Source organism: Salvelinus fontinalis, chromosome 32 (assembly GCF_029448725.1).
Source record: "Salvelinus fontinalis isolate EN_2023a chromosome 32, ASM2944872v1, whole genome shotgun sequence".
Classification (NCBI taxonomy): domain Eukaryota; kingdom Metazoa; phylum Chordata; class Actinopteri; order Salmoniformes; family Salmonidae; genus Salvelinus; species Salvelinus fontinalis.
Window position 1 is genome coordinate 8,282,957 of NC_074696.1, and position 16,515 is coordinate 8,299,471.

Here is a 16,515-nt window from a genome sequence, read left to right on the forward strand (position 1 = left end):
CAAGTACAGAAGGTCTGAGCAGCAATGCAATGCAGACGGCCTCTCAAGGCTTCCCTTACCTGTCACACACACTGAACACTCCCACGCTGAAATCGTCTACTTCAAGGAAGTGACGAATGCCCCGGTTACATCTGTCCAAGTGAAAAAAGTTCACCCGAAATGTGTCTGAGGTCGTGGACATTGTTACTCGTGGGAAAGAAGGAGAGCTGTCGGACAGCCGAAAACCTTACCTAGTAAGGAGAAACAAGCTCACAGTTAAGTCTGGATTCTTGCTACGGGGCTTTCTGGTCACTGAGAAAGCAGTTTGTTTAAAAGAGCTTCATTCAGGGCACTGTGACACGGTGCGAGTGAAAGAGATTGCACGCAGCTACATTTGTTGGCTGAACTTGGATGCAGCGACAGAAGACGAGGCCAAGGCCGTGTTCTGGATATCAAAAGATTCATTCCTCAGCAAGTGTGGCTGTACTCATGGTTTTTCCTAGAGGAGCACTTCAGCGGGAGAGAACCATTTAAGAGCTACGGATTGACAACGCAACTCGTTAGCGATAATGACCCCCCCCCCCCCAAACTGGTGTCTGAAGAGTTCCAGTCATTCATGGAAGCCAGCACATCAAATCAGGGCCATATCACCCCGCCAGAGAATGGCCTCGCTGAAATAATCATCCAGACTAAGAAAAATACATAAGATTCACAGCTGGAGAGAGTTTTTAGCTCGGGAACTACTGCAAAGGTCCAAAAAATGATGGATACCAGCAACAATGGTCCCACAAAACAGGACCTGAATCCTACACAGTTCACACACTAGAGAACATCATCTGGAGGTGACACGAGTATCAACTGTTGCCAGGAACCAACCTCGGAGATGACTCCTGTTCAACTGACTAACCCAGATCTGCTACTGGAGACCTACCGTGACTACGAGCCATCATCTGAACCTCCCCCGCAGCAGGCTACAAATATGGAATGTGTTCCAGCCTCATCTGTTGCACCCCAGTCTAGGCATTCACCGTCACCACTCAGACTCAGAGACAATGTAACTGTAGACTCACTCACCTGTACGTCCTCATTACCTTGCAAGAGAACGATAGTTAGTTCAGAGAATAACCTCCAACACCCTCTGGGTTAAGTTTGGAAACCCTCTTTCCCTAGCTCAGGAAATAAACATTCTGAAAAGCTCCATTGTTACATTAAGATAACTATTATATTAAAAATAAAGAATTATGTTTCTTTACTGATAAAGACTGTAAATATAATAATGTGCAAAACAGTGCATATTTACTTTTTCCTTATGAGGCATCAAAAGTAAAGGGGGAGGAAATATGTTGTGCGTTGATACTCTGGTTGTCCTTTCAAGGCACCCGTAATGCTCCCACTGCTTAGTTTACATTGGAACGAGTGGAATGTCTTGTCGTATGAAACGCTCCCTCTTCCCATGCCCACGGTCATTTCTACTTCAACTCATGTTCCGGTCCTTCTATCAGTTGTATAACGTAATAATGTGTTATACAGCCACATTCATCCAAACTTTAATATGACACCTGGTCAAATGAAGGCTTGTCAAATTGGTAAGATGATATACATTTTAACGCAAAGCCTTGGCAACTAGTAAAGCTAGTTGGCCAATGGTCTATTTATGAAAGGGTTAACGGAAATGATTATGGCCACTATTTGTAAATAGCCTGTAATATTCTCGGAGGAAATAGCGGCGCTCTATCTTTTATCCATAATATCGCCTGAACTCCATCCTCTCAAGTCTAGAGAGAGAGAGAGAGCTGCCTGTGCGCCCTGACACACAAACTGCTGTGCCAATAGGCGTATGGCTATCTAATTAAACTCGTACCCCCCCCCCCACCCCCTCCTTAAATCCCATCTACCAACTCTCTCTCTTATCCCCGTGGAAGCACGCGCCCACCAGCCCGTTATCTGCCTCTCTCTCTGTCCGCTGGTTGTTGTCTCACGAGGCTTGAGTGTGACGGTGTCACGGTATCATGGTTTGCAGGGCTCAGCCGCAGTAGCAGCAGAAGAAGAGAAAGAAGTAGAGACAGTAGCTGTGTGTACCAAGCAGCCAGTCCGGATTCTCTACCATCTCCCGTCTATCGACCGGAGGACGCAACCGAACATCCCCCCATCTCTTCCCGTCTCTCTCGCTCCCTCGTCCCCATCGCGACGCTCGGTGATCAGGAGCTCTCTCTTAGATAAAGGGTAAGAATTAACTGAATGAATTGTAATGATTCTTGTTTCTAATCAATCAACACATATTTCGCATCTGCCTGAAATGTTTATATCGGTTTTGAATAGTTAATGGTTTGACAGTGTTGCAGGGGTACGTTGAGCTCACTATTGTTGATCGAATACCGCGTGTGTTCTCTCTGAGATATGCTGAAAGATGTGCAAGAAATAGATTTATTTCGTCTTGGAGAACCGTTGTTTCCATTATATAGGCATAATGATCATGTTTTGTTTTTTCAATTATAGACGGTGCAATGATTGGACGGTAAGGAGTCCATATACAATAGGCTGCATAAAGCGGATTCAGTGCTTGGACGGTAGCCCTTTCCATATACAATAGGATGCATAGAGCGGATTCAGTGCTTGGACGGTGGCCCTTTCCATATACAATAGTTGGCATAAAGCGGATTCAGTGCTTGGACGGTAGCCCTTTCCATATACAATATGCTGCATAAAGCAGATTCAATGATTGCAAAACAACAACGATATCATAAATAGGATTATCATTTTTCTGAATGAAAATAATCTATTGAAACGCAGGATAAAAGAATGAGATGGGACGGTAACATTCACGACGCGATGCGCTCGGTGTGCTCCTAGGAAGCTCTCTCCCTGACTCTCTTCAGAATCTCACGTTGTTCTCTTCGTCTGCCCTCTTCGGACGACGTAATGCTGTTTGGGAATTGTATGATTGTTGAATTGTATAGGTTATGGAATGTGTTAGGTTATGATGCGCTGTACAGTAGTCTACAGTAGACGCCTGTCACCGTGTGTGGACGCGGTGACGTTAAGGATTATGGTTTTAATAATTAGCCCATACATGTGACTCAGAGGCTTATGCTAAGTTAATGCTTTCCCCATAGCGGGACGTATATTTGTTATTTTGCCTATCCTGTGTATTTGTTGACAGTGATATGGGCCTGGGTCTGTAGTGTTTTAGCCTACACAATCCTAAAGATGGAACAAACATATTAAACCAATGCTTTGGCATATACTATTTACATTTTATATGATATAGGCCTAATAGCATAGCCTACTCTTGCAATAGTCGAATTAAAATAGCAGAATAAGCTATTGAACAACATAAGATTCTGACGGTTTACTTCCTCTCTGCCTGTTAAAAAAGTACATGTCAATAATATTTTATGAGTCACGTAAAATCCCTTGTTTTAACCACTTCATCGATACTTAAGATCAAGACCGGTAGTGTTTACCGGTAGTTGAATGGCACGGCAGAGACAGGGAGAGAATGAATGGAGCCATCACTGCTGATGCCTTACTGGGGCGTTTCAAGCGACCGGGGCGTTTCAAAGCGCATGCGTAAGATTTGTTATTAGCGTGCCATTTAATGCATCTTATAAATGTGACAGCAAGAGCATTATCTGATAAGAGTGTCATCAGTAGCCTATAGGAAAGGAGTTGGAGGAAGCTGCCTTTAGACTGATCTAAGGTCAGTCTTTTATACATTGAAATGGTTATTAGGTGAACTCAGCTGATCTATGCTCAGATTATTTGCGTTAACCTTTTCTCAAAAATTGAGAAAAGGTTAACCTACCATATAAGGTATTGCCGAATGTGCATACAAAGGGCGCTATAAACATTTTTTTTTTAAACACATTGGTGAACAACAAGGATCTTGATCCAGGAGGAGATGTCTCTGCTGTAACCATTTATACGATATAAACGGTATATTGTCTGAGCCTATTCACCACCCGCTGGAGGGCCTTGCGGTAGCTGACAGACCGTTTCCCGTACTAGGCTGCAATGCAGTCGGTCAGGACGCTCTCGATGGTGCAGCGATAGTATTTGGAGAGGACCGCCTTAGGAAGTAGAGACACTGTTGCAACCTCTTGACCGATTGTTGTTGGTCCATGTCAAGTCCTCTGCGATGTGGACGTTGAGGAACTTCAAACTGCTGACTCTGCTTCCTGAAGTCAACAATCAACTCCTTTTGTTTTGCTGACTTGAGAGAGAGGTTGTTGTCATGACACCACTATGCCAGTTCACTTACCTCCTCCCTATAGAATGACTTGTCATTGTTGGTTATCAAGCCGACAACCGTGGTGTTGTCAGCAAACTTGACGATAGAGTTGGTGTGGTTCAGAGCAACACAGTTGTGGGTGAACAGGGAGTACAGCAGAGGACTGAGGACACACCCCTGGGGGGCCTCTGTGTTAAAAGTCAGTGTGAAGGAGGTGTTGTTGCCAGTCCTCACAGCCTGTGGTCTGCCCGTCAGGAAGACCAGTATCCAGTTGCAGAGGGTGGTGTCCAGACACACGGCTCTTAACTTTGTGTCGTGCTTGGAGGGAATAATAATGTTAAAATGCTGAACTGTAGGCAATGAACAGCATTCTCACAAAGGTGTTCTTCTTGTCCAGACAATGGTGATCTATTAAAGCAGGTTGGGACTACAGCCTGGGACAGGAGAGGGTTGGGATTACAGCCTGGGTCAGGGGCAGGTTGAGATTACAGCCTGGGACAGGGGCAGGTTAGGACTACAGCCTGGGACAGGGGTGGGTTGAAGATGTCTGAGAAGACACCTGCCAGCTGGTCAGCACAAACTCTGAGAACACGGTCCGGGGATGCCATCTGGGCCTGCGGCATTGTGAGTATTCACTCTTTTTGAGAGTTTTCCTCACGTCAGCCTAGGAGAGTGAAAGCACTTGGTCGTCCAGAACAGCGAGAGTCCTCCTGAATGGCTCGGTATTGTCTGCCTCGAAGTGAGCAGCAGTTCAGCTTATCTGTGAGTGAGGCTTCAGTTGGCACCACACAGCCGGATTTACCTGTGATAGTCTGTAGTCCTTGCCACATGCAACGAGAGTCTGAGTGGTCGAAGATCAATTCAAGTTTGAGTCTGTATTGTCTTTTTTAGTCCCTAATGGATTTGCGAAGCTCGTACCTGCTTGCCTTATATACGTTCTGCTGACATTGAATGCTGCAGTTTGGTTTCTCAGCATGGTATGGATATCGCCGTTCATCCAGGGGTTTCCTAATGAAGCCTTTGACGGACAATGTATATTCCTCAATGTTGATGGATGAGTCTTGGGTGGATGAATCTCTGAACATATTCCGATCATTGTTCCTAAAACCATCCTGCAGCATTGAGTCTGTGTCCACTGTCCAGCACCTCAGTATTCTATGTGTTGGTGGCTCCCTCTAGGAGCAGTGAGACGTGATCTGATTGGCTGAAGTGGGGGGTGGGGGATGGCTTTGTACGTGTCATGGATGTTGTGTCTACATGGTCAAGCACGCTGGATCCTCTTGTGGGGGAGGAGACGTGTACCTTCTTCATCCTCTCTCCTACACTCTCCCCCCATATACTACAGTACATCCACAATCTCTCCATGATGGTTCTCCTCTCTCCTCCAATCCTCTTCTCATTTCCTCCCCTGCTCCCCCTCTCCTCTCCACTCCTATCCTCCCCTCCTCTCCAATCCTCTCCTCTCTCCTCCAATCCTACTCTCATTTCCTCCCCTGCTCCCCCTCTCTCCTCCACTCCTCTCCTCCCCTCCTCCCTCTCCTCTCCAATCCTCCTCTCCTCTCCAATCCTCTCCTCTCTCCTCCACTCCAATCCTCCTCTTTCCCCTCCTCGCTCCTCTCCTCTCTCCTCTCCTATCCTCCTCGCTCCTCTCCTCCCTCCTCCAATCCTCCACTCCTCTCCTCCCTCCTCTCCTTTCCTCCTCCCTCCTCTCCTCTCTCATCCACTCCAATCCTCCCCTCCTTCCTTCTCTCCTCCTTTCCTATCCTCCTTTCCTATCCTCTTCTCCTATCCTCCCCTCATCCCTCCTCTCCAATCCTCCTCTCTCCTCTCTCCTCCTTTCCTATCCTCCTCTCCTCTTCTCCTATCCCCCCCTCATCCCTCCTCTCCAATCCTCCTCTCTCCTCCTCTCCTCCTCTCCTATCCTCCTCTCCTCTTCTCCTATCCTCCCCTCATCCCTCCTCTCCAATCCTCCTCTCTCCTCTCTCCTCCTTTCCTATCCTCCTCTCCTCTTCTCCTATCATGCCCTCGTCCCTCCTCTCCAATCCTCCTCTCTCCTCTCTCCTCCTTTCCTATCCTCCTCTCCTCTTCTCCTATCCTCCCCTCATCCCTCCTCTCCAATCCTCCTCTCTCCTCTCCTCCTTTCCTATCCTCCTCTCCTCTTCTCCTATCCTCCCCTCATCCCTCCTCTCCAATCCTCCTCTCTCCTCCTTTCCTATCCTCCTCTCCTCTTCTCCTATTACATTTACATTTACATTTAAGTCATTTAGCAGACGCTCTTATCCAGAGCGACTTACAAATTGGGGTCCTATCCTCCCCTCATCCCTCCTCTCCAATCCTCCTCTCTCCTCTCTCCTCCTTTCCTATCCTCCTCTCCTCTTCTCCTATCCTCATCCCTCCTCGCCAATCCTCCTCTCTCCTCTCTCCTCCTCTCCTCCTCTCCTCTGCTCTGCATTAGTGGGCCTAAAGGGTGTTGTTGAGTTAATATCTCTGGGTTGTTGTGATTGAGATAAGGCATTATGTACCCTCTGTGCTGATGACCCTGCAAGATCATATCACTACACAAATCCATCATCTCCTCCTCTCATTACCTCTGTCTACCTCTGACTATAGCCCAAGACTTCTGCTATTTTCTTCCTATTATTTAATAAAATAAAATAAAATACAAAAACTGTTCACTGTGCTTGCCAATATTACTTGTGAGTATTGAGCTTAGTTATTTGCCTCGCAGCCTTTTGTCAGAGCATTGCATCTTACAGGGATGATTTCTTTATATTGAAAGTTTAAATCTTGACAACTTGATTGCTGACAAGCAAAACATTGTGGGTCTAGGTCAACAATGGACTAATGAAACAAATACCAAAATATAGTTTCTGGGTGGAATTTTCCTTTTATTAAGTCCTCAAGGGCCCTTTCAATTTAGGAGACTCTCTTATGCCTGAACAGAATCTGGAGAATGCCATGCTAGGATCCCCCCGCCCCCCCCCCCCCCCCCCCAGCTGTGTATGTATCTTCAATCCAAACAGACTGGTGTGGCTCAAATGGCCCCCTGTTCCCTTATGGGCCCTGGTATAATGCACTATATAGGGAATAGTGTGGCATTTGAGATGTATCTGGCGAGTGCAGGCATCTCTCTGGGTAGGTTGGAGGGATTTTACAACCAGCTGTAATGACTGTAAAGGGGCCTTCTCTCCTCTCTGTCATACAGCCATTCTGAGAGGCTTTGGAATGTGTGTGTGTGTGTGTGTGTGTGTCTCCTCTCTGTCATACAGCCATTCTGAGAGGCTTTGGAAAGTGTGTGTGTGTGTCTCTCCTCTCTGGAGCAGTATACAGCTACTCTATAAGGTCTGTGATAAACACCTAAGGACCGTATCCAATTATAACTGTTATCCAGGATTTGTGGGTAAGGTTAGGAATAACAACATATTTTAGTTCACACAGTGATAAAGTACACTCCTAGAAGACATGGTAATACACTGAGTACACAAAACATTAGGAACGCCTTCCTAATATTGAGTTGCACCCCCCCCCCCCCGCTTTTGCCCTCAGAACAGCCTCAATTCATTGGGGCGTGGACTCTATAAGATGTCGAATGTGTTCCACAGCGATGCTGGCCCATTGTTGACTCCCATGCCTCCCACAGTTGTCAAGTTGGCTGGACGTCCTTTGGGTTGTGGACCATTCAATCCATGTCTCAAGGCTTAAAAAATCCTTCTTTAACCCGTCTCCTACTCCCTCATCTACACTGATTGAAGTGGATTTAACGAATGACATCAGTAAGGGATCATAGCGTTCACCTGGATTCACCTGATCAGTCAGTCTCTGTCATTGACCAGTCAGTCTCTGTCACCAGGTGTTCCTAACGTTTTGTACCTCAGTTTATATAGAACCATAAACAAACCAAAAGGTTATATAGAACTATAAACAAACCAAAAGGTTCTATAGAACCATAAACAAACCGAAAGGTTCTATAGAAACGTACTTCTTTTGGTACAGCACTGGACGTGTTTTCATTGAGTTAATAGATCTTTCTTTTCTTTCTTTTTTGTTTGAATCCGTGATAGATTATATTCCTGGCTTTCTGTAAAATGATGTATTGCGTTCTCAAAGAGGACTTCATATTCGTTGATATTCTGATCGATACTTGTCTTTATTCTGGTCTCTGTACTGAGTGGTCAGTTCTGACAGGGACTGGTGCTAGCTGTGCTCTAGTGCATGGTCAGCCATCCATCAGTCAACAGGGTTTTTGTCAGGAGTGCTGCACACACACACACACACACACACACACACACACACACACACACACACACACACACACACACACACACACACACACACAGCAGTGGTGCTTTGGCTGCCTGTCACTTCCTACAGCTAAGGGCTGACTTAGTACTGTGTCATCAGCATGAGAGAGAGTGGAAGAAAAGAGGGAGAGAGAGAGAGGAGGGGATGAAAAGAGGGAGAGAGAGAGAGAGGAGGGGATGAAAAGCTTGAGAGAGTAAGAGAGAACAAGAGAGGTCTGATATTAGTCCTGGACCCGCTGGAGGAGAGAATGGAGGAAGGTGAGAGGAAGAGGAGAAAGAAAAAGAAGACAGAGAGAGAAATGTTCAAAACCCACTGATTTGATTGGCACACCTGTATTTGGGGAGTTTCTCCCGTTCTTCTCTGCAGATCTTCTCAAGCTCTGTCAGGTTGGATGGGGACCGTTGCTACACTGCTATTTTCAGGTCTCTCCAGAGATGTTTGATCGGGTTCAAGTCCGGGCTCTGGCAGGGCCACTCAAGGACATTCAGAGACTTGTATTAAAGCCACTCCTGCTTAGTCTTGGCTGTGTGCTTAGGGTTGTTGTCCTGTGAGAAGGTGAACCTTGTGTGTGCCTTTCCAAATTATTTACAATCAATTGAATTTACCACAGGTGGACTACAATCAAGTTGTAGAAACATCTCAATGATGAGCAATGGAATCAGGATGCACCTGAGCTCAATTTCTTGTCACATAGCAAAGGGTCTGAATACTTATGTAAATAAGGTATTTTGGTTTTAGATTTGCTTTTACCATTTCTTTGGATTCCTCATGTCTTACTCATTGTTAAATAATAATATTTTATAAATATTTTTAATGAATGTTAAATGAATCCTATACATTTTAAAATTGCCAAATTTGGGTGTAATCAATTAGCTTAATTTCTCAAAATATCAAACTAATATTTCAACGTAATAATGGTATAGGTGAAGTGCTATACCATTATAGGCGTGCTAATCTTCTCTTTCTAACTACGGAAACGATTTCAGATCTGAGTTGGTGGGGGTCATGGCTGGCTGAAATGGAATTACATTTTATGTAGAAGTCATTTTGCAGACACTCTTATCCAGAGAGACTTACAGAAGCAATTTGATGTTAAGTGCCTTGCTCCTGGTCTCACCAGCACATAGAGAACAGATTAGTACAGGCTGAAGCAGTGTGTTGTGGGATAGGACTAACAGCTAGCTAGTGCCTCTTCTCTCAGCTCAATCCTCCCAGTGACACACACACACACACACACACACACACACACACACACACACACACACACACACGGTACCACATGATCCTGGTGAAGGGGAAATTCTCGCTTAGAGGGCCTTTCTGATGAAAGTCGTGTGTGTGTGTGTGTGTGAGGTATTTTTAGCCCCCCTTCGTCACGACAGGCAAGGCCCGAGACGTCTAGAATGTGGGAAGTTAGCATAGCAGACTAGACGTCTAGAATGTGGGGAGTTAGCATAGCAGACTAGACGTCTAGAATGTGGGAAGTTAGCATAGCAGACTAGAAGTCTAGAATGTGGGGAGTTAGCATAGCAGACTAGACGTCTAGAATGTGGGAAGTTAGCATAGCAGACTAGACGTCTAGAATGTGGGAAGTTAGCATAGCAGACTAGACGTCTAGAATGTGGGAAGTTAGCATAGCAGACTAGACGTCTAGAATGTGGGAAGTTAGCATAGCAGACTAGTCTTCTAGAATGTGGGAAGTTAGCATAGCAGACTAGACGTCTAGAATGTGGGGAGTTAGCATAGCAGACTAGACGTCTAGAATGTGGGGAGTTAGCATAGCAGACTAGACGTCTAGAATGTGGGAAGTTAGCATAGCAGACTAGAAGTCTAGAATGTGGGGAGTTAGCATAGCAGACTAGACGTCTAGAATGTGGGAAGTTAGCATAGCAGACTAGACGTCTAGAATGTGGGAAGTTAGCATAGCAGACTAGACGTCTAGAATGTGGGAAGTTAGCATAGCAGACTAGACTTCTAGAATGTGGGAAGTTAGCATAGCAGACTAGACGTCTAGAATGTGGGGAGTTAGCATAGCAGACTAGACGTCTAGAATGTGGGGAGTTAGCATAGCAGACTAGACGTCTAGAATGTGGGAAGTTAGCATAGCAGACTAGACGTCTAGAATGTGGGAAGTTAGCATAGCAGACTAGACGTCTAGAATGTGGGAAGTTAGCATAGCATACTAGACTTCTAGAATGTGGGAAGTTAGCATAGCAGACTAGTTGTCTAGAATGTGGGAAGTTAGCATAGCACACTAGACTTCTAGAATGTGGGAAGTTAGCATAGCACACTAGACTTCTAGAATGTGGGAAGTTAGCATAGCAGACTAGACTTCTAGAATGTGGGAAGTTAGCATAGCAGACTAGACGTCTAGAATGTGGGAAGTTAGCATAGCATACTAGACGTCTGGAATGTGGGAAGTTAGCATAGCAGACTAGACGTCTAGAATGTGGGAAGTTAGCATAGCAGACTAGACTTCTAGAATGTGGGAAGTTAGCATAGCAGACTAGACGTCTAGAATGTGGGAAGTTAGCATAGCAGACTAGACTTCTAGAATGTGGGAAGTTAGCATAGCAGACTAGACTTCTAGAATGTGGGAAGTTAGCATAGCAGACTAGACTTCTAGAATGTGGGAAGTTAGCATAGCATACTAGACGTCTGGAATGTGTGAAGTTAGCATAGCAGACTAGATGTCTATAATGTGTGAAGTTAGCATAGCAGACTAGACATCTATAATGTGTGAAGTTAGCATAGCAGACTAGATGTCTATAATGTGGGAAGTTAGCATAGCAGACTAGATGTCTATAATGTGTGAAGTTAGCATAGCAGACTAGATGTCTATAATGTGTGAAGTTAGCATAGCAGACTATACATCTATAATGTGGGAAGTTAGCATAGCAGACTAGACTTCTAGAATGTGGGAAGTTAGCATAGCAGACTAGACGTCTGTAATGTGGGAAGTTAGCATAGCAGACTAGACATCTATAATGTGGGAAGTTAGCATAGCAGACTAGACTTCTAGAATGTGGGAAGTTAGCATAGCAGACTAGATGTCTATAATGTGGGAAGTTAGCATAGCAGACTAGATGTCTATAATGTGGGAAGTTAGCATAGCAGACTAGATGTCTATAATGTGGGAAGTTAGCATAGCAGACTAGATGTCTATAATGTGGGAAGTTAGCATAGCAGACTAGACTTCTAGAATGTAGGAAGTTAGCATAGCAGACTAGTTGTCTAGAATGTGGGAAGTTAGCATAGCAGACTAGACTTCTAGAATGTGGGAAGTTAGCATAGCAGACTAGACTTCTAGAATGTGGGAAGTTAGCATAGCAGACTAGACTTCTAGAATGTGGGAGGTTAGCATAGCAGACTAGTTGTCTAGAATGTGGGAAGTTAGCATAGCAGACTAGACGTCTAGAATGTGGGAAGTTAGCATAGCAGACTAGACGTCTATAATGTGGGAAGTTAGCATAGCAGACTAGATGTCTATAATGTGGGAAGTTAGCATAGCAGACTAGACGTCTAGAATGTGGGAAGTTAGCATAGCAGACTAGACGTCTAGAATGTGGGAAGTTAGCATAGCAGACTAGATGTCTAGAATGTGGGAAGTTAGCATAGCAGACTAGACTTCTAGAATGTGGGAAGTTAGCATAGCAGACTAGTTGTCTAGAATGTGGGAAGTTAGCATAGCAGACTAGACTTCTAGAATGTGGGAAGTTAGCATAGCAGACTAGACTTCTAGAATGTGGGAAGTTAGCATAGCAGACTAGACTTCTAGAATGTGGGAGGTTAGCATAGCAGACTAGTTGTCTAGAATGTGGGAAGTTAGCATAGCAGACTAGACGTCTAGAATGTGGGAAGTTAGCATAGCAGACTAGACGTCTAGAATGTGGGAAGTTAGCATAGCAGACTAGTTGTCTAGAATGTGGGAAGTAAGCATAGCAGACTAGACTTCTAGAATGTGGGAAGTTAGCATAGCAGACTAGTTGTCTAGAATGTGGGAAGTTAGCATAGCAGACTAGACTTCTAGAATGTGGGAAGTTAGCATAGCAGACTAGACTTCTAGAATGTGGGAAGTTAGCGTAGCAGACTATATGTCTAGAATGTGGGAAGTTAGCATAGCAGACTAGACTTCTAGAATGTGGGATGTTAGCGTAGCAGACTATATGTCTAGAATGTGGGAAGTTAGCATAGCAGACTAGATTGAGGTTGTTTCCCAGGCATTTTCTCTCTCCCCTGAATGCTCCTACAGTATATGCTTGATATTTTTTAACCTTATTTGGGAAAGCTTTAACCTCTGGCCCTGGAATGTATGTATGCATGCTTGTGTGTTTGTGTCACAGGAGCCGGCTGAGGGGAGAACGGCCCATAATAACAGCTGGAACGGAGCAAATGGAATGGCGTTTTGTGTTTTTGCCATACTATACATACTCTTCTGTCTCCTAATGTGTTCTTTTCAACCTGATCTCACAGCATTTAGTATTATTTAGTATGTAAATATGATATGTTACGTTTCCTATGGTATGTCATTTTAATTTTTTATTTTATTTATTTAACTAGGCAAGTCAGTTAACCTCTCTTGGGCACGTGAGATGGTAGCGTCCCACCTTTTCAACAGCTAGTGAAACTGCTGGGCGCCAAATTCAAATACAGAGATAGTCATTATAAAAATTCAGAAAACAAAACATATTTCACATAGGTTTAAAGATTAACTTCTTGTGAATCCAACCACGGTGTCAGATTAAACAAATTATTTACGGCGAAAGCATACCTTACGATTATTTGAAAACATAGCCCACTAGACAAATCATTACAAACAGTAGCCAGCCAAGTAGAACAGTTACACATGTCAGAAATAGAGATAAAATGAATCCCTTACATTTGATGATCTTCATATGGTTGCACTCAGCAGACATTAATTTACTCAATAAATGTTCCTTTTGTTCGATAAAGTCTCTTTATATCCAAAAACCTCAGTTTTGTTTGCGCATTTTCTTCAGTAATCCACAGGCTCAAACGCAGTCAAAACAGGAAGACAAAAAAATCCAAATTGTATCCGTAAAGTTCATAGAAACATGTCAAACGATATTTATATTCAATCCTCAGGTTGTTTTTGGCCTAAATAATCAAAAATATTTCAACCTGACAATAACGTCGTCAATTTAAAAGGTAAACAAGAAAGGCACTCTCTCGGTCTCACGCATGAAAAAGCTCTGTGACACTTTAGGATCCACTCATTCCGACTGCTCTTACTTCTTAATTTTTCAGAATACAAGCCTGAAACAATTTCTAAAGACTGTTGACATCTAGTGGAAGGCATAGAAACTGCCATTTGAGTCCTAAATCAATGGATACTGTAATGGCATTGAATAGAAAACTACAAAACCAACTGTCACGATCGTGTGGAGGATTGACGGACCAAAACGCAGCTTTAGGAAAATAAGCCATCTTCATTTATTTATTGGTGAAGAAGGCAAACGAAACAAAAACACTTAACACTAAACAAAACAAGAAAACGATCGTGAAGCTAAACAACGATGTGCACACACTGGCTACAAACGTATCACATAGACAACTACTCACAACCAATGAAAGCCTATGGCTACCCTAAATAAGGCTCCCAATCAGAGACAACCGAAAACAGCTGTCTCTAATTGGGAACTCATTCAGGTAACCATAGACTCTCCTAGACAACTAAACATACATAGACAACACTAGACACATGTACTCAACACAAACCCATATACTATACCCAACAACCCCTTTACCATAAAAAACACCCAAAACCAACAAAACACAAACATTCCCCATGTCACACCCTGACCTAACTAAAATAATAAAGAAAACAAAGAATACTAAGGCCAGGGCGTGACACCAACAAAAAATAACTACTTCCTGAATGGATTTTTCTCAGGTTTTCGCCTGCCAAATCAGTTATGTTATCAGTTATTTGTTTCTAAAACTGTTTGAATTATATCTGTGAGTAAAACAGAACTCATTTGGCAGCAAACTTCCATACAGGAAGTGAAAAATCTGAATTCGATGCTCTGTTCTAGGGCCTGCCTATAAATGTCCTTGATATATATCAGTATACATGCACTTCATACGTCTTCCACTAGATGTCGACAGGCAGTGAGAGAAGAAATGGAGTGTATAACTTGACCTGGGGTCGAAGAAAAGCTCTTTGTATGACGTGTCACCAGTGTCCTGTTTTCTGGAGAGCGCGTGAAGGGACCTGGTTTTGTCTGTACAGCTGTCGTTATAGACGACTAATATCTCCGGCTTTGATTTTATTTGATACATGTGACAATATCATCGTAAAGTATGTTTTTTCAATAGAGTTTTATTAGATTATTGAAATTTTTCGGGACGTTAGGTGTGTTGCGTTGTGTGCCTTTGTTCAGGAAGGAGAGCTTCGCGCCACTTTGCTAGCTTTCCGTGCTAATTGAAAGTCGGTCCAAGAATTGAACCCTGTGGCACCCCCATAGAGACTGCCAGTGGTCCGGACAACAGGCCCTCCGATTTGACACACTGAACTCTATCAGAGAAGTAGTTGGTGAACCAGGCGAGGCAATCATTTGAGAAACCAAGGCTATCGAGTCTGCCGATGAGGATGTGGTGATTGACAGAGTCGAAAGCCTTGGCCAGGTCAATGAATACGGCTGCACAAAATTGTGCAGACTCGATAGCAATATAATCATATACACAATATAATCACACATTTTCAATTAGCGTGAAAACATAATTCACAAAAGTGACCGCAAATGCGAATATGCATGTAATGCTTTTATTATAAAGGGCATTTTTGTAATGGAGAAAATTATCTTCCCCAAACTTGAAACTAATACGCTGCTTATGTATGTCAGTTAGGCTCTACACCCGTTGTAAAGCAGATTAATGTGCTTCATCTTAAGAAATGATTTGGCTACTTTAGTTGTGATACAAACCTTATCAAAACATATAGGCCTATGGGCTAGGCTACATGCGACTATGATTTGAAAAAGTTGCAAAACAATTATGCGCTGTTTTCCTTAAGCTGGCCATCATTCACAAGTGATAGACTAATATTGTCACCCAGCAGACTATTCTTGATTTAATCTTGTCTTTACATATACTAAATAATATATGTGTGAAATTTAGAATGGACCGTTATCATGCACCTGTCTCAACAGGGACAGGGGAAAAAATACAATCATCTACGCACTTAAATAGTGAATGGAGGACACTTTTCCCTGTGTTTTTTCCCCCATGCCAGCCAGGTAGGCTATACTCCTGTTGTAAAGAGAAGCAATGTGCCTAATATTAGAAAAGTTGAGAAATAAATATAGTAGGCCTAGTCTATATAAAGCTGATGGGATCCTCCTCTTTTTAATAGAGGCCATCACTCTGTTTTCTCAATTTCATAGCCTGGAGAAATGTTGCGCAACATGAGCTCATGGGCTCTCATGAAGTGTTTGATTAGATTTTCAATAACATTTACATTGATGTCAGAGTGATTAGAGAGACAATAGAGTGCTGAGTACCAGGCAGTTTGCACGTTTGGTAGGTTACTAATGACCATCAGCAGCATCAGAGCACAGAGAAGCATAATTACCGTGACAAAAGCATCAGGATTTGATTTGATTTGAATTGAAGCGATCACATGGAATTTGACTGCCATCCTGACCGCCATGTGGCAGTAATACGGTCAACGTAACATCCCTACCATACAGACTCTGACTTAGTTACCTCATACAGACTCTGACCTCATACAGACTGACCTCATACAGACTCCTGACGTAGTTACTTCCTGCAGACTCCTAACTTAGTTACTTCCTGCAGACTCTCGACTTAGTTACTTCCTGCAGACTCCAGACTTAGTTACTTCCTGCAGACTCTCGACTTAGTTACTTCGTGCAGACTCCCGACTTAGTTACTTCCTGCAGACTCCCGACTTAGTTACTTCCTGCAGACTCTCGACTTAGTTACTTCCTGCAGACTCCCGACTTAGTTACTTCCTGCAG

The 16,515-nt window shown here is 43.6% G+C and overlaps 1 protein-coding gene across 1 annotated transcript in view; it reads left to right on the forward strand.

The window, feature by feature from the left end:
- The first annotated feature begins 1,872 nt into the window (after positions 1-1,872).
- Positions 1,873-16,515, forward strand: part of LOC129830678 (hippocalcin-like protein 1) — an 88,569-nt gene continuing 73,926 nt past the window's right edge. The window contains exon 1 of the mRNA XM_055893281.1: positions 1,873-2,202. The gene's annotated coding sequence lies outside the window, so the exon portion shown is untranslated. The remainder of the gene's footprint in view (positions 2,203-16,515) is intronic.